Genomic DNA, 19822 nt, shown 5'->3' with positions numbered 1-19822 from the left:
TATGCTAATGATGTCTCTATTAGTTTCTCTGTTTCTGCTGGGATCTTCATCCCGTGGTAACTAGGATTTACACAAGCTCCAGTCTGGATCCAGAACACCTGAGAAGAGATGATGCTGACCCTCAGAGGACCCCAGATGATGCTAACCCTGAATTAACAAACATAACTAACAAATATTGCTACAAGTGTGACTGCATCCTATAATAATTGCTGTTAATAATGTCCATCATATTAATAATGTTCATCATCTGACTACGTCTTGTATTAATTTTTCTGAAAAATCCTGTCATATGTGCACAAACTGACAGTCACTACTTATAAGCTACTACTAAATATTGTAGAAACATAATTTTCTGTAAAGTTGCTTTGTAACGATTTGTATTGTAAAAAGCGCTATACAAATAAACTTGAATTGAATGAATTGAATTGAAAGTGTGAAACTGAAGGAAGCTTACATTTTTTGATCTTCCCCATGATAACGGCTTGGTTAGAAATGGCCAGTGCTGCAGGAATGAGCAGCATTGTGCAGGAAAACAGACACTGCTCTGCTTTTGTGGGCATGAGAGGAGAGAGAATACAGTAAACGAGCTGCTCAGTCATGGAGCTAATGATATCAGGATCAATTACTATAGGCCTCGGGGGACGGGAGAGGATGGTCTGGTCTGTTAGGACAAGAGCACATCACGTCAATGAGCATTAAGTTAATCTCTGCAGAACCACTCTCTGTATAGATCTTGATCTGAACAAAGCAATAGCATCATAGAGAGGATCTCAGAAGAGTAATGCAATTACTAGCCAAGCAACGAAAACACAGAGGTGACCGGCATGAAATGACTCAGTTTTGAATCTTCTTTGAATTTTGAAGCAGAATAGGAAATACATGGAAGGTCTGACCTGTGGAAATTAAATTAAAATGATTATGATGCAAAAAGAAGAGAAATTCAACATGGCGCTAATCAGAGCGTTTGGAAAGCACTGCCTAATCGATATGTGAATATTAGCTGCCTGAGGGTCAAGCACTGTACCGCTGCACACATGTGTGATGTGTGACTATAACTACAACACCAACCCTGTGTCTCAGAGTCCAGACGGTTATCCCAGTCCAGTCGTTAGCGTAGGTTCAAACTCTAGGAGCAACTGACATCATGATCAAATTTAATTCAGTAAGGATGATAAGCATATGGATTAATCTAACAATCAGTCACACAGCAGCAGAAATAAATGTGACAAAAGCCAGTCAGTTCATGTATCTAATAAATCTGCGTGTCTCTGTGTAAATTAACATCTGATATGCAAACTTAAACCCACTGTCAGGGATTCGTCACAGTCAATTCAGTCCCCATCCAGAGCAATCACCAAAACACAGTCACCTGAGTTCTGATCACCTGCACCCGCTGTCACCAATCAAGCACTACAAGAACACACACACCAGTCTCTCACCGTCCCGTGTACTGTTCACGTCTACGGACTGTTCTGGACTCTCTTAGCTGAACTTACCTAGAAAGACTTGCCTACTGTTTCTCCTGTGATCCTCCAACAACTCCTTGGATACTGATCCGTGATCTCCAACGAACCTGCAAAACATACCAATCATCAGTGCTCCGATAAGAACCCCTGAAACCTTGACTGTGTTGATACTCACCTGCATTCACCTCACTGTGCAAACACTGCGTCTCTGTGGCTCTATTAAAACATTGCTCTGTTCACTTTTTAACAACCCGGGACCTTGATTTGTATATTGATTATGGATGTCTCTAGATTTAATCGCTGACAACTGGACACGAAACGGCTCTTTTTTTATTATTATATTATATCAGCAAGATTCCCATGAACTCAAACCTACTCTGGAGCAGGTTCATTTAACAGAAACATGAATAATGTTTTTGTGCAAAAAATTAAAGTCAGTGGGGTCCAAAACAACAATGGATGCCACTTTCTTTCACTGCACGGACAAAAAAACACATTCTATTTTCAGAATACGGCTAAAGCCAATGGACTGAAAGTATGGAAGTCTTCAGAAAACCATGCAGAAATGAAACATCATCTTTATCTAATCAACCGCAGAGGGACGTCTGAACGCTCCACAGAAATACAGCAACATATCTCTACTGAAGACTTATGATCAACCATTGCTAAATTAGCCTCAGCCATTATGTGTACGCTGGTGATTACTTGCCTCTCACTTTCTTAAGGAAATTGCTGTCGTTACAGCACCTCAAACATGAATTTACACCAATCAGTCACAACAATCAATTTTACATTAAGAAGAGTGCAGGGAAGGTGAGAGGGTGAAATGAAGACATAAATTTCCTTTAATTACGCTGAGGAAATAAGACAAAAATTATCCCAGCAGTATAAACAATCAGGACTGCCCCATTGAGCATAACAGCATCAACACAATCACTACTCAATGGGCCCAGAATATCTGGGAGATTTCTGCGTGTCAGGAGTGATTCACAGAGATTATCTGATCCACACAGACGTTTAGAGCTCAGGCTGATCTGGGTTTGAGTCTTGGCTCTTTCTGAGATGTCTGCGCACCTGTATTTTCATCAGAGCAGAGGCGATTATACGCGGGCCACATTTATCCTACAGCACTGGTCAAGATGAGTGTGATTCATTAGGGGTCAGTTTTGTGGTCCAGGGTCTCACATTTACGTGTGTGTGTGTTTGTGTGTGTGTGTGTGTGTGAAAACTATCAGAGTGCAGTTCACAAACTAAATATTCAAACTGTTTGTCCACACAGTGAAGTCAGTGTGGTCCACAATAATAAAACACTGAAACATTTCTCAAAATATTTCCTTTTGTGTTCCATAGAAAAAAGTAAGACATGCAGCTTTGGAACAACGAGCGAGAGAAACATTTATAGAACTTCTATTTCTGTGTGAACTGTCCCTTTAAGCCAAAGAGTCTAAACCGAACCGCCTTTGAAATTCTGTACATTGTCATACAATATTATTCTTCGTTCTATATTATCTTTATAAGTCGCTTAGTTATGTGACATCTGTAAGTTTAATATCCTACTTCTTTCTGTTCTGTTGGGACTGCTTGCAGCTATATTCATATATGATAATGCAAAGCTCTTATGCAAGGGTCCTTTTTTGTAAATTTCAACATCATCATCTCTGAACATCTCTAAACCAAAATCATCTTTAAACTAGTTTGAAGCCTCATCTGTCTCCAGTCAGGAAGGTAAAGTCAGCTGTACTGCTGATGCTGGCATCAGAATCAGAATCAGAATCAGAAAGAGCTTTATTGCCAAGTATGCTTGCGCATACAAGGAATTTGTTTTAGTGACATAAGCTTCCAGTAAACAGACACACAACAACACACAGAAAAAAAAAAAAAAAAAAAAAAAAAAAAAAAAAAAAGAATGGGGTGACTTGGATGTGAGGGATCCAGAGTGATTTTCTGAGTCCTTTTCCTCACTCTGGATGTGTACAGTTCTTGGAGGGTGGGCAGGGGAGCACCAATAATCCTTTCAGCAGTCCGAACAGTTCTCTGTAGTCTTCTGATATCTGATTTTGTAGCTGAACCAAACCAGACAGTAATTGAAGTACACAGGACTGACTCAATGACGGCTGAGTAGAACTGTTTCAGCAGCTCCTGTGGCAGGTTAAACTTCCTCAGCTGGCGAAGGAAGTACAACCTTTGTTGGGCTTTTTTCACAATGGAGCCAATGTGATTGTCCCACTTCAGGTCCTGAGAGATGGTGGTTCCCAGGAATCTGAATGACTCCACTGCAGCCACAGTGCTGTTCATGATGGTGAGTGGGGAAAGTGCAGGGGGGTTTCTCCTAAAGTCCACAGTCATCTCCACTGTTTTGAGCGTGTTCAGCTCCAGGTTGTTAAGACTGCACCAGACAGCCAGCTGCTCAACCTCCTGTCTGTAAGCAGACTCGTCACCGTCCTGGATGAGGCCGATGACTGTAGTGTCATCTGCAAACTTCAGGAGCTTGACAGAGGGGTCTTTAGAGGTGCAGTCGTTGGTGTACAGGGAGAAGAGCAGAGGGGAGAGAACACATCCCTGAGGGGCACCAGTGTTGGTGGAGCAGCTGTTTGACATGAATTTCCCCAGTCTCACTAACTGTTGCCTATCTGTCAGAAAGCTGGTGATCCACTGACAGATAGAGCTAGGAACAGAGAGCTGGGTCAGTTTGGTCTGGAGGGTTGTTGGGATGATGGTGTTGAAAGCCGAACTAAAGTCCACAAACAGGATCCTCACATAAGTCCCTGTTTTGTCCAGATGTTGCAGGATGAAGTGCAATGCCATGTTGATTGCATCATCCACGGACCTGTTTGCTCGGTACGCAAACTGCAGGGGGTCCAGTAAGGGTCCAGTGATGTCCTTCAGATAAGCCAGAACCAGTTTTTCAAACGACTTCATGACGACAGACGTTAGAGCCACAGGTCTGTAGTCGTTAAGTCCTGTTATCTTGGGTTTCTTTGGAATGGGGATTATGGTGGAGCGTTTGAAGCAGGAAGGCACTTCACACAACTCCAGAGATCTGTTGAAGATCTGTGAAAAGATGGGGGCCAGCTGGTCAGCACAGATTTTCAGACAGGCTGGTGTAACGCCATCTGGGCCTGGTGCTTTTCTTCTTTTGTTTTTCTTGAAGACCTGGCGCACATCATCTTCACAGATTTGAAGAGCAGGAGGTATGGAGAGGGGGATTGCAGGAGGTGTTAATGGTTGTGTAGGGAGATGGTCAGAGTGGGTGTTGGGGGTTTCAAATCTACAATAAAACTCATTCAGGTCGTTAGCAAGTCGTTGATTAGCCTCAGTGCAAGGGGATGGTGTCTTGTAGTTTGTGATGGCTCTCAGTCCTCTCCAAACTGAAGTAGAGTCGTTGGAAGTAAACTGGTCTTCCAACTTTTTAGCATAGGTCTTTTTAGCCGCTCTAATCTCTTTGTTCAGTGTGTTCCTGGCCTGATTGTACAAGACCCTGTCCCCATTTCTGTAGGCATCCTCTTTGGCCTGACGAAGGTGTCTGAGTTTTACTGTAAACCATGGCTTATCATTGTTGAATGTTAAATAAGTCCTGGTAGGAATGCATATATCCTCACAGAAACTAATATAGGATGTTACAGTCTCTGTGAGTTCGTCCAGATCGGTGGTAGCAGCTTCAAAAACGCTCCAGTCTGTGATGTCAAAACAAGATTGTAAATCCTGCTCTGTTTCGCTGGTCCATCTCTTCACAGTCTTTACTACAGGTTTAGCAGATTTAAGTTTCTGCTTGTAGGTCGGTATAAGATGAACCAGACAGTGATCAGAACGTCCCAAAGCTGCTCGTGGAACAGAGTGATATGCATCCTTTATTGTGGTGTAACAGTGATCCAGTATATTACTGTCTCTGGTGGGACAGGTAACATGCTGTCTGTATTTTGGCAGTTCACGGGAGAGATTGGCTTTATTAAAGTCCCCAAGAATGATTAAAACAGAGTCCAGGTGTTGTTGTTCTGTGTCTGTGATCTGATCAGCGAGTTTCTGTAAAGCTGAGCTCACATGTGCTTGAGGTGGAATGTAAACACTAACCAGAATGAGCGAGTGAAACTCCCGCGGCGAATAGAACGGCTTGCAGTTGATAAACTGCGTTTCTAGATCAGGACAGCACATCTTCTTTAACACAGTTACATCTGTACACCACCGTTCATTGATGTAAAAGCATGTCCCGCCGCCGCGCGATTTCCCCGTTGATTCTGCGTCGCGATCCGCTCTAAACAGCTGAAAGTCCGGCAGATGGAGTGCGCTGTCCGGTATGGCGTCATTCAGCCAGGTTTCCGTGAAACACAGAGCAGCAGAGTGAGAGAAATCCTTATTTGTCCGAGAGAGCAAAAGGAGTTCGTCCGTTTTGTTGGGTAGAGAGCGGAGATTTGCGAGATGGATGCTAGGCAACGGTGTTTGAAATCCGCGCTTCCTGAGTCTGACGAGCGCTCCCGCTCGCTTTCCCCGTCTGCGCGTCCTGAAGCGCTTGACCAGCGCCGCTGCTCCTCCGATAACAATGTTCAGTAAAACGTCTTTATAATAGAAATCCGGAAAAATATCATGTGGTGTGTTCTGCCGAATGTTCAGCAGTTCATCCCTGGTGAAACTGATCGTGTTTGTTAAACAAAAAACAGGAAAAACGAACAAAAACAGTACAAACACTGGAGAGCCAAGCACTGAAGCAGCCATGTGCGGCGCCATCTTGGATTGTGCATGACCAGACGAAAAGATGTCTGACTTAATGGTGAAAGCATTTTTTGATTAATTCAGTTTCATTTATAACAATTCAGACACATTTTCGGCAAGCCACTATTAAAATAGTGTTGGTTTTTTTTTTTTTTTTTTTCAGATTCTTTATATATTATATCAGCATGGTAACATCTTTTAGTGAAAGTTTAATTACAATTTTACAATTTTTCTTGATATACATTAGGGTTGTTAAGAGTTTTTTTTTTAAGTTTCTTCTGCTCACTAGGGCTGCATTTATTTATTATCTATAATAATAATAATAATATTAAAAAAGTAATATTTTGAAATATTATTACAATTTAAAATATTCAAATATATTATCAAATGTACTTTATTCCTAAATTTTCATCATCATTACTCCAGTCTTCAGTGTCACATGATCTTTAGAAATCCTTCTAATATGCTGATTTACTGCTCAAGAAACATTAATAAAATTATGTAAGGTTTTGCTGTTGTGTCAGGGCTGTATATGTACAGTACGTACATGCACAACAGCAGAAAGTGTTATTGAACACACTCACTTTAAAGCGAACAGATGCACTTGAATGAATTATCAGTGTTAGAGCAACATAGACATTGTTAAAATACTATAATTTAGCTCTTTATCATTCGATGCAGTCCGACTATTCTCAGTCCTTGCATGAGCCCATGGAAAGAATTCTGAACATGAAGCAAATTTGTCTGTTCACAAACTTCTTCAAAGTTTATTATTCGATCCGTACATTATATAGTTGCATTGCAAGGGGTGGTGTAGTGGTTTATCCGATAAGAATTGTAAACTACATCATATAGGAATGTCTAGCAAACAAAGGGTTTTCCTTCCTGCACAGGATGTAGATTACATATATAAAACTGAAGAACGGCAAGGATATTCTGGACACATTAGGATCACACTTGACCAAGGATACCTTTTCTCAACTGAACTATACAGTTTGGTCAGTCTAAACTCAATAACCTTCGGCCTATAGCCCCCGTCTTCCTCTGAACATCTAGAGCCCGTTTCACAAAGGAGGTTAAGTGAAAACTCTGAGTATGTTAAACCTGAAATAAGGAAACTCTAGGTTTTCTGTTTCAGAATGGGAGGTTTGTCAAACCTGAGAAAGCAGGGTAAGTCAAGCCCGTTTCTGAAAGAGTTAACTTATACTCAGAGTCAGTTACCATGGTAACTTACTCTATGAACCTAACCTGGTCAGGAGCAGGTTTTCTTCGTTAAACCCAGAGTTTCTTTCGCTCTACTCCCCCTTTTTAAACACTTCATTGGTCTAAATTAAGTGCATTTTACTTAAGTAAAATGATATGCCAGTGTGGTAATAAAAATTATCTTAATGCAATTGGAAAAGTGTCCATTACTAAGTGCAAATCTACTGTAGCTCCGCCCTCCATCGACACATCAGGTTAAATATGACACAGGTGAATAACAGCTTCAGTGGTGTAGGCACTAGGCAGTAATGTTTTGTGCATGGAAAACTAGCTTGTAACGTGATTGATTGGGTTAGAGTCCGGCTTTTGCCGAGCTCATTCTTCTCACTTTTCCCATCACATGTCACATTAGAATTTATTTTCAATAAAAATGAACAAAATGTTCTAAAAGTGGAAGTAAAGTGCCTAACGAGTGTTTAATAATGATACAACTATTTATAAATGTCATAAATATAATCATTTACAATCTGTTATTATTGCATCAAATGTATCTGCCAGTATAAAGTATAACTAGCATCTAATTATTATTTACACTTAGCCTGTTGCAAAGAACTGCTACTTTTAGATGGTAAACAGAATATATCGCAATTTTCACTGTACATTTTTTTCTGTAAATAGCATCTAGAGCTACTTGCACTTAGCCTACTGTAAATAGGATCTATCGCTAAGAAAATATTTTAATTCCACTTAGTGTAAATAGCCACTGCCGTATTCTTCTTACTCTATTGGCAGATCATTTGTAAAATAAGAAAAATGCACTTAAAATATTATTATTAATATTATTATTTTATATATATTTTTTGCCCATGAGATACCATCAAATGATTAGCTATTAGGTCATTAATCTAACGTTCTGCCAGTTTCACCTGTGATATTATAACACTGAGAAGAATTACATTTGTATTGAGTCTGAAGTATGCAGACGGCTTTTTGGCGGGAGCTGTTGCCATGGTGAATCGTAATATCGGCGCTCCATTGATAATGTTTTTTTTTATAGTTGTGGTGCACGCGCTTAACTCAGAGTCAGTCAATTTAGAGTTGATTAAACCAACTCCTTTCAGCTGTTCTGTAACCGAAAACTCAGAGTTTCCCATCTCAGGGTAAGTCAACTCAGAGTTCAAGTTTAAACTCAGAGTTAGTTGAACCTCCTTAGTGAAACGGGCCCCTGAACTCATGAAGACATATACATGTGTGCACATGAGTGTAGACCTTGAGATAGAGTGAGATAAGATTACTGAGAGTAGAGAGAGAGAACACAGAAGGGAGGAGGGACTGCAGAGAGGCAAACTTACAAAAACATAAAACAGAGCGCATGGTATAATCTAACAGACAGATAATCTGTTCAGACAAGAGCTCCTTTCTCTACAGTCATTCTAATTCTATTTTTGGGTGAATGGCATCACATGCTGCTGGGTGATTTGGACAACACATACTGTAAATGTATTATATCATGACCTTTTTCAAATACCAGATTCTGTAGCTTCTTCAGAGTGGAAACTGTCCTCTGTGTGTTGTTTTAAGTCTCCGTGTTTAGAATTAGATTTGAGGAACTTCTTCAGCAGTGCTTTGATATATAATATTTATCCTATACTCCCTTTATCTGATATATTTCCTTTCACAGCTGTCGTTCAGCTTCACAGACTGAATAGTCTCTGAACAGTGGGTGTTTTATCCGAGAAAGCGGCAGCTATTTTAATTATTCACAGGTAGAGGCCAATTAGAAGGCAATTGTGCCCTCGTTATAATTGTGTCCTGTGCTTGATCGGGGCAATCCTGGGGCTCTTTCAGCACAGGAGCTGAATACTTCTGCAAACATTTATTTTTCAGTTTTTCATTTGTGCTAGTTATATTTTCAGACATGAAACAATGCCACATTAGAATGATTTGTTTAGAGTTTCAGCAAAGTACAATTAAAGATCTGATGTGCATTTACAGCAATAATCACTCAACAATATTTAAACCTTTTATATTTGTGCATCTACTTTTCACAAATTTTGTGTTTAATATATAAATATATAAATATACTGTTTAATATGTTGTTATTTATTTATGTATTTATAAACAAAAGTTTGTAAAAATTTCAACCGCTGTCTGTCAATTCGAGACCCTGGTCACATATCGCTCTAGATTTTGTTACCGCCCTCCCGCCCTCTAATGGCATGACGGTCGTTTTGACCATAGTGGACCGGTTCTCAAAAGCGGCACATTTCATTCCCTTGCCCAAATTACCTACAGCCAAGGAGACAGCGGTCACTGTCCTTGATCACGTCTTTCGGTTACATGGCCTCCCGGTAGACGTGGTTTCGGACAGGGGATACCAATTCTTATCCAAATTTTGGAAGGAGTTTTGTAAATTGTTAGGAGCAACGGTTAGTCTGTCTTCGGGTTATCATCCCCAGAGTAACAGGCAGTCTGAGCGAGCCAACCAAGATTTAGAGAGAACGTTTCGATGTTTAGTCTCCAAGAATCCTTCTTCCTGTAGCCAACAACTTTCTATGGTGGAGTACGCTCACAATTCATTACCAGTGTCAGCCACGGGCCTCTCTCCGTTTCAGTGCAGCTTAGGTTACCAGCCAAAGGTTTTTCCTAGTCTGGAGTCTGAAGTCGCGGTCCCCTCCGATCACGCATTTGTCCAGAGGTGCCACCGCACCTGGACCAGAGCCCGCGAGACTCTGCTCCGGATGAGGGAGCGCACTAAGGCCAAGGCTGATCGCCACCGGTCAAAGCCTCCCGTATACGTTGTGGGTCAAAAAGTGTGACTTTCTACTAACAATATTCCTCTCCGCTCCGTTTCTAACAAATTAGTTCCCAAATTTATTGGCCCGTTTCCTGTCACCAAGATCATTAGTCCGGTGACAGTCCGCCTCAAACCACCTCCAGCGTACATGAGAATTCATCCCGCCTTCCATGTGTCCAAAAAAACCCCCGTGTTTTATTCACGTATTAATCCGCCTACCCCGGTTCCCCCACCGCCGTGTCTCATAGATGGGGAACCAACTTATTCGGTGAATCGTATTCTGGATTGAGACGGAGGGGACGAGGATTCCAGTACTTGGTGGACTGGGAAGGTTATGGTCCGGAGGAGAGGAGTTGGGTACCTGCTAGGGACATACTGAACACTCTCTTATTGCTGATTACAATCAGCAGGTAGGCCCTTCTGGGAACTCCAGGAGGCGTTCTTAGAGGGGGGGTACTGTCACGGTTGGTAAACTGTGATCTCAGGGTTTTGCACTTTGTGGGTGAAGTCTGTGTGTTACACATAAGCACTGATAAGTTTGTGGGCGTCTCCCCTAATTGTCATCAGTAACAGCTGTCACTCATTACTCATCCCTATATATTGGCTTGTCTAGCGTCTTGTGTTCGTGAGAGCGTTGTTTCATGTACGTGACTTATGTTTGCTTTCTTGTGTGTTTCTGCTTTGGATGTCCGTGTCTCCCCGGAACCTCATCCACTCTACGCACATCACCAACAAGCAACATCACTTACCTTCGGCTCGCCTCCCCGCAGTTCCTGTGTCACCCTCTCCTGCTGCCAACTCATCTCCACCATCCGGATACTTCACTTACCTGCACCATCCTGGACTGTGTATTCCTTTAGCGTCATCTTTGTGTCTTGTTGTTGTCTTGTATCATTGTCCTCATTAAACCATGTTAAAATCGCACTTGCTTCCTGCCACTCCTTCACCCAGTCGTTACAGGCCCTTAAGTAGCCCAGAACTGGATTAAAGACAAGGACCAGACATGGGCCATAACCGGCCTGAATCTCAGCCAGTTAATCACCCTTAACTGGCCCTGAACTGGGCCAAAACAGGTTTTATTATTGGTGCCAAATCCCAGCCTTAAAGGCCATGGTGCAGGTTTTTTTTTTTTTTTTTTTTTTACACTTTTCTAGTTGGTAATAAACATTTAAACAGTTATCCATTGTATTTGATGTTGTAAAGTATTACAAAAAAGAAATATAATAAGGAAAAGTAGGTGATATTTTAGCGGTTAGCGATGATTCTTATTTCTCCCGCATGCATTCCATGACGTCACATGAGGCACTAGCTAGCAGACGAAAGCCCGCCATTGAGAGAGAGTGAGACGAGTAGTGAGAGTAGCAGCTAGTGAAAGAGTGACAGTGTCAGATATATAAGTAAATAGACAGATATAGAGATAGATAGACAGACAGACAGACAGACAGACAGACAGACAGATAGATAGATAGATAGATAGATAGATAGATAGATAGATAGATAGATAGATAGAATAACATAACATAAAATAGATAGATAGTGAGAGATAGCATAGCATAGCATAACAGATAGCTTAGAGAAAGAGTAGATAATAAATAGATAAAATGGTGTATCGCTGTGTTTGTGCCGGGTGCAAGAACTCCAGCAAAACTGGACATAGGGTCCATTGTTTCCCTAAGGACAAAGGGATCTTCCGAAGCTGGGTTCAATTTGTCAAGATTAGGCGGGCAGATTTTTCAGCTAGCTCTGTCACCGCCTACTCGAGAATATGCAGCGCGCATTTCAACGAGGAGGATTACCACTCAGGGGACGCCAAGATGGTCGCACTTGGTTTAAAGAATGAGAAAATTCCTACCGCCGTGCCGTCTGTGAATCCAAACCTCTCTGCTTGCCCTGTCCCGAGGTCAAGAGACACCACCGTCTGCCGCAAGCGAGCTATTGCCACGGTAAGCATCATGCTAACGTTAATGTTTACAAGTTGCGTGTTAGCTAGCTCTGTGTGTATGTTCCCTTTGACACAGCCTCCAGTACAAACAAGATCACTCAGACGTTAGAAGAGCATATTTCGTGATTCACGAATATGAGCCAAAACCAAATTGCCCTGTAGTAAATGTCCATATCGTCATGAAAGCTTCATGGCTAGTGTTTGGATCAGTGGTGATGATCATCAAGCGGCTTTCACAATAGTGTGTTTGCGTTTTGTGTTAGTCTGCTACGGTTCTCTTTCACATATATTTGACCGTGACCGTGTCGCCAGGGCTGTAGTGGGGACTAAACGCAAGTAAACGCAGTTTACCCACCGCTGAAATGTCAGAAACAGTTTATCCACTTCTCACTTCAGAGTTTAGCTACCTCTCAGTAAATTCACTACCTCATAGAGTTTATGCACCACATGTACTCTAGACATCTATTACCACTAGTATTGGTGTAAACATTTAACAGTAACCTTCAACATCATCAAATATGTTCTGAATGTCTTTTATGTATTTTTTAAAACATTGAGTAGCGCATATCAGGGTCCACTGTACTGTAATCTAAGTTTTTTCTCTTGTGTACCCTCTTAGCCTTTTTCTCACCCACTCACAGTTTTGATTTTGGTACAGCTGTGCCATAGGTTATTGTTTCCACTGGGAAACTAGTTGTAGCACACACGTCCCAATTTATTGATGAACTTATGCAATGACTGGGAATATTTACTTATCGTCTTGGCATTTCAAAGATGATAAGTAAATAATTCTTAGTACTTCCAAGTTGAAAATAAATGATTAAATGTTTCCATGTACCCCTGCAATGTGCTTGTGTACCCTTGGTTGCTAATCACTGATCTAAGTATTCATAGTGTACCCACCTCTTATTTCACCACTACACCCTTGCATTTCGCTGACCCCTTTTTTATATTTGTTTTCGCAAGATGTTGACAGACGTCTCACAGCAGGAGACCGTGGACAGTGTAGACACTGTGGAGAGTGTCGATACTGGGGATCAGCCCTTGCCCTCCTCCACTTCTGACGCTGAGACACAGTGTTATCTGAAGCCCCCCCGATGGTCTCACGATAAATCTTGGGTATTTTAAGGGGTAGATATTCTGTCTAAAACATTGCCAGTATCTATGCAAGCAGGACATTTCCATACACATTGATTAAATTAATACATAGCCTACACCAAAACATAGCCGCTTAGATTTGCCATAATTGTCACATGTCTGGGTATGTTTACTGCCTCTCCACAGCTGTGCAGGTTAACCTGAAGCCCAAGATGGTCAGTGTGGGCACACAGACGTCATTTAGCCCACAAACCTCCACTCCCCTCGCTAGTCCAGAACAGACAGATGAAGATGATAATGCCTCTGTCATCAGTGAATTATCATGGGCGCCCGAAGAGCCGATGCATGAGGAGGATGAGGAGGACTTGTTTGATGAGGAGCCACCTTACACTTGTGACCCCCACCACAAGTGAGATAATTTAAAACCAATATATACCATTTTGAATGCTCTTTTTTTTTTTGTGTACTGTAGTTTGAATGACAGTGGCAATGATCTTTATACAGCATTATTATTATTATTATGTCTACAGGTTATGCAACATCATTGATGAAGGCCCTTCGGGAAAGCTACACCAAATCACCTGCAGCTCTTCGAGAGGTTAGTGCCAATTTGTCCTCCGATGCACCCGCCCCCATCGCCAAATCCTTCGAACAGGTTCCTAAGGAGGAGGCCGTCAGCCTCTACCTAGCCCGGCAGTCACGCTACAAAAAAAACTAATTTCACTTTTTTTTTTCTTTTCTTTTTTTCACAGACAAGTCCAATGATTTAGCTGTAAGTATTTATCTTTTTTTCCTTCTGTCCCTGTCCTCTCATTTGGTGGTGGTTTCCTGCATGCTGCATGTTTTGTTTTTTCTTTGTGTGCTGTTGCTTTGGTTTTACTTTGCACAAAATTACTTTTTTTCGTCTTTGTGGCAATAATTGTCGCTGTACCCCATTCAAGGGGTCCTGCATGCTGCATGTCTGCTCCTCTGTCTGTTATTTGCATGGAATTTGTTGTATGTAATTAAAAATAATTTACCAATCATTTTACCTGTGCCTTGTCAACCTCTGTGTGCGGTGTTGTCTGGGCTCACTGTGTGTCTGCTTGATGTGCTTTTGCATGCGTCACTGTGTGTGCGTGTGTGTGGGGTGGGGGGCTCACTGTGTGTCTGCTTGATTTGCTTTTGCATGCATCACTGTGTGTGTGTGTGTGTGTGTGTGTGTGTGAAAGAGAAAGATCAGTTGACCCTCAGGTAAGACCACAATATTGCAGGCAAAAGAAACAATGTGCAAACGTTTCAGTTCTAGCCCTTCATCAGTGTTCCTTGTAGGTTTTGTGCCTAACCATTTTTTTTATATAGATTTGTTTACTTCCAACCTGTGTCTTTGTTCAGTAAATGTTTAAATGTTCAGTAACCATTACAAGAAATGCCAAATAAACAGTTTTTTCTTATCAAAATCCGTGTGTTCTGTGTACTTTATAACATTTTAAGGGTAATTGGGTGATCACAACAGAATAAGCAATTATTTTTATTCATTTTCATCCAAACGAGGCCATTGAAAGCCCTGATAGGTCTGGTCACCACTTTGGAATTTTTGTCTGATGGTTGAAACCACACAAGAGGGTATAGGCTTCCTTATACTCCTGCCTAAAACTCCATAAGCCCATCGTATAGCCTGTCTGTACGCAGTGTACCGGTATTGCCTAGGAATAAGTAGGAAAGATTTTTAAGTTTAAAACTCTGTAAGTAAGTTGTAAACGTCATTTTAAGCCTGTCTCTTATGCATGTTTATTGTGTATGCAACACATCTCCTGACACCAATTAGCTGTTGTTCAAAGGACTCAGTGTAAAAAGATTGGTAAAGTAAACATAAACCATGAACATACTCGTGCGTGCTGGCTTGAAGGGGACCATGATCCTGCCTGAAGTGTGAGTATGCTATGTGTAGCACAAACGGATTCAGGCAGCATGCCTCAAATCCAGGATGCTGCGTAAGGCACGTTACATCTGCTTAGCACTATCAACAATAATCACACTGAAGACATGACCAGCCTACTCGGCGTCAGATACGTTTGCAAACAACATTTTCACCGGAGAAAGAGGTAAAAGCTTATAAATAAACACTAGGTGATTATTCAATGTAATTATTAAATGTAATATGCCTTCTATTTATAGATCGTCTGACTAAGTTTACTTATCTGAGCCAACGACATAATCACTCTCACTAGATATAAAGAGAACGTTGACTTTCACTCGATGCTATTCACTGAACGCAAAAAGAAGTTTGTTGTATGCACTGCTGTTCATAGACTACTATCTCCAGTCATTGCTGGGTTTCTAAATGGTAGCAACTCTCCAGTCATTCTCCTCTAACCATGCATTTATTTGTCTTTGACGGCCATCGGCTCTCGGTATTTCCTCATTCGCCCTCTCACGTCTAAACGGTTCGAAATTATATGGCTGTGGGCCATCATAAATGTTAACTGTGGGTCTTGCCACCTCTTCCTCATCCCAGTTAGACGCCATAGTCAGTGTTAGAACTAGTTCTAGTAGCTGAGCAAGGCTGAGGAGGCTACGTTCCACCACGGCTGCCTCATGTGACGTCATCGCCGAATTGCGTAAAAAATAACCGTTACTAACCAAAAACTACAAAAACTGAACTTTAACACCATTTTGGAGACATTTCTAACTTTATATACATATCTTGACTGCTTTATGTACCCATTAATCGACAGTGGTGTTTAACCTGCACCATGGCCTTTAAAGGGATAGTTCACCCATAAATTATGTCATTAATGACTCACCCTCATGTCGTTCCAAACCCGTCAGACCTCCGTTCATCTGACACTGCTTGCTATCTGGGAATTTACACACAAACTATGCCAATAAAGTACATTAAACTGAATAGAAAATCAGACTTAAAACCCACAAATCAAGTAACTGTGCAATAAAACATGTATTGCATTGATTTTTATTTTTATAAAGAACAAATCAACAAATAAAGAATGAGTGTATTAAGTATACAGTCTATAAGAGAAACGTAATAGATAGACACATGTAACTTAATCATAATAATTTATTATAGATGTGTCAAAGAGCAGTACCATAGTAGTCCAAATGACGATGCATTTCAGTTGCTGTCATCTCTGGCAGAATATAATAGTAGTGCAACAATACTACACTTCATTAAAATGTAAGTGATCATTTAAACATTAACATGCAATATTGTATTTATTTTGTTTATCATGGGTCACAAAGTATGCTGCCAAATCATAGCCTGATTTGAATCACATATCACTGGACTGATCTGGGCCACACTCCTCCCACCAACAATCGGCCTTGATATTGTTTGCCGGATCCACGCCGTGCCGTTATTGCCACAAATGGCCCAGCTCTAGCTGAAAGGGTACATGCCATTGCCGACAGGAGGCCAGCAGTGCCAGCTTGAGGCCATATTTGGGCCAAGTCCGTTTGCTATGTGGGAATTTAGCATTTCATTTGGAAATCAAAGTATGGAGTCTGGAGGAAGACTGGAGAGGCACAGAATCCAAGCTGCTTGAAGTCCAGTGTGAAGTTTCTGAAGTCAGAGATGATTTGGGTGTTGTGACGTCTGCTGGTGTTGGTCCATTGTGTTTTATCAAGTCCAAAGTCAGTGCAGCCATCTACCAGGATATTTTGGAGCACTTCCATGCTTCCATCTGCTGAAAAACTCTATAGAGATGCTGATTTCATTTTGCAGCAGGACCACAGTGCCAAAACCACTTCCAAGTGGTTTGCTGACCATGATATTACTGTGCTTGATTGGCCAGCCAACATGCCTGACCTGAACCTCACAGACAATCTATGGTGTATTGTGAAGAGGAAAATGAGTAACATCTGACAAACAATACAGAAGATCGTTATCAAATCAACCTGGGCTTCAATAAAGCCCCAGCAGTGCCACAGGCTGATCACCTCCATGCCACGCCGCACTGAAGCTGTAATTCATGCAAAAGGATTTGCCCCAACCAAATATTGATCTTTTTTGATTGATCTTTGAGAAAATATTCACATTTTTCGATCTACTGATTTTTTTATTTTCAGAATTAAAACAAAAAAAACTCTTGAAATCTTTCAATTGTATGCAATGAATCTATAACAGTGCTTTCCAAACCTCAGGACAGGTTTGGGAGGTGCTGATCAAGAATATTAGAACGTTTGCTTTTAAATTACAAAAAATATAGAATTTTTCCATCACATTCAAAAAATTTCTTTAAGATACATCTGTAAGTTAGCTAAAGTTAGCTAAGGCAATAGGAAGTCTATACCAGTGCACGTTCTTTCACTACATGATTGAGTTTATTATTTACGAATTCCGAATATGGGTCACCATAGTTGGCTGTATGTCAAGTTTCTTTTTACTTTTATTTCACAGGAGCTGCTGAAACAGTTCTCCTTTGCCATCATTGAATCCATCCTCTGCATTTCAGTAACTGTCTGGTTCAGCCCAGCTACCAAATCTGACTTCAGAAGACTACAGTGGGTAGTCCGGACTGCTGAGTCATTGGTGCAATCCCTTCTCTCCAAGAACTGTACTCATCCAGGGTGAACAAAAGGGCTAGTAAAATCACTTTTTTTATTATTTTATTATGTTTTTATTCTGTCACTGTCATTCTGTTACACTGTGGAAGCTTCTGTCACGAAAACAGATTCCTTGTATGTGTAAACATACCTGCCAATAAAAGCTCATTCTGATTCTGATTCTAAATATATGTTGGCTTTCTCAAGCCCAACAAATAAGACAGAGAAGAGAAACATCAGCCAATTTAGTATGTAATAAAACTAATAAAATTCTAAGGCATGAAAAATAGGAATTTTATTTGCCCTAAACCCTGTTAATTTTTTGTCAGTAAGGTGTGTTAACTCATTCTACCTTCTCTCTTGTCTATCTCATTCTTTTCATTTGAACTGAGTCGGCTACACATGCTTACATTCATAAACTTTATAAATGTTCACAATTATTTATTCATATCACACACACATACAAAGAAAAATTTGCACTGTATTTATCAGTGGGACAATATTCATACAATACTATAACCTAGAAATAATGGAAAGGGGTCACTTGCAATTCACAGCAACTCAAATTATGTGCCCAGATTAAAATATTATTCTAATTAACAGTGAGTGGTGGTTTCAGACATTATAGTGTCGCACGCATACTGACTCTTATTCTGCCTGAAAGAATGAAAAGGCCATACTGAAGGTGGAGTGATTCGTCCAATCAGATGAGAGGAGTGTTTCAGCGCCGCCCACAAGTGCGAATGAAATATTGAAGCCATAAACCAATTTGTAAACGCCATTGGCGTAATTTGCGGGTGGGACGGGTGGGACATGTCCCCACCACTTTTTGCCAGGGTTGATATTGTCCCTACCACTTATTGAAAGTAATTGGAAAATGTTAAAATACTATAAGTATTAGAATGGTCCCGTTCTACATCGCCGCCACCACAAGTTTTCTCAGACCCTTTGAAGTGTTCACGGCCGTGGGAAGAAAAGGCACAGCAGACTCAAATCTGAATATACCTTCACTTCAAATCTTTTATTGTTTTACACTGACTTTATATAGGACAAAATAAGGGTGGTACAATCTTTTCAACCAATAGGATATAGATTCTGTGTTGAGTATGAGCCAAAACAACGCTATGTCTGAGGTAAGCATACCTTCAGCAAATGCTGGATATATAAGGAATAGTATGGACATGGAACATTCCAACTTTCAGTAAAGGACATACTGAACTCAACAACCTGGGCCCAAAAGGATCCTCCACCACTCTTCACAGATTCAACTCTATGTATCATCTGCGTATGATGTTATACATTGTGGTAAAGAGACATAAGACTAGAGAATAAAAAGAGAAAGCACAGATGGGAGGAGGGAGAAAACCAAGGAGACAGAAAGGGAGGGCAGGAGTAAGAAAGAGGACAACAACACTCACACCCAACGTTAAAAGGAAACATCTATAGAAGAGAGCAAGTACGAAGGGAGAAGGGATTGCAAAAAGGCAAACTCACAATAATATCTGACAGCGATCTTGATATAATCTAACAAAAAAATATCTTGCGGAAGGAATATATTAAAAGGAAAACAAGATCAACAATTCATTCTTCATAATCTAATTAGGGTGAGTAGGCCTGCCCTCTACTAAAGATTTTTCTAGTCAACCTGTCGCACGTTATATTACATTTATATAATATAAATTAAATTTATGCATTTAGCAGATGCTTTTATCCAAAGCGACTTAAAGTGCATTCAGGCTATAAATTTTTACCTATCTTGTGTTCCCGGGGAATCAAACCCCCAACCTTGGACTTAATAACGCAATGCTCTACCAATTGAGCTACAGGAACACTATACTTTAATATAATTAAAAAAAAACTGGTACAGCTAAACCAGATGGGGTTGCCAGTGGGGGGACTAGTTCACCACAGATGTCCGGTCAGAGACATAAAGATGCAGTTTTAAGTTCTTGATGCTTTTATTTTCTTCACAACAATTCCATAAATGTTGAGCACATAAGTGCAGACAGTACATTGGTGTTTCCATCTGTGTGTGGTTTGGTTCAACATACGCACACAACACCAACACTT

The 19822-nt window shown here is 40.8% G+C and overlaps 1 long non-coding RNA gene across 1 annotated transcript; it reads left to right on the top strand.

The window, feature by feature from the left end:
- Positions 1-13757: 13757 nt before the first annotated feature.
- On the top strand, positions 13758-14495 carry LOC132122564 (uncharacterized). Its single transcript, XR_009426396.1, has 3 exons — positions 13758-13808; positions 13963-14334; positions 14471-14495. It is a non-coding gene; the product is annotated as an uncharacterized LOC132122564 (long non-coding RNA).
- Positions 14496-19822: the final 5327 nt, after the last annotated feature.

Source organism: Carassius carassius, chromosome 40 (genome assembly GCF_963082965.1).
Source record: "Carassius carassius chromosome 40, fCarCar2.1, whole genome shotgun sequence".
Taxonomy (NCBI): Eukaryota; Metazoa; Chordata; class Actinopteri; order Cypriniformes; family Cyprinidae; genus Carassius; species Carassius carassius.
Note: the sequence above shows the minus strand (reverse complement) of the source record. Positions and strands in the feature narration are given on the sequence as shown.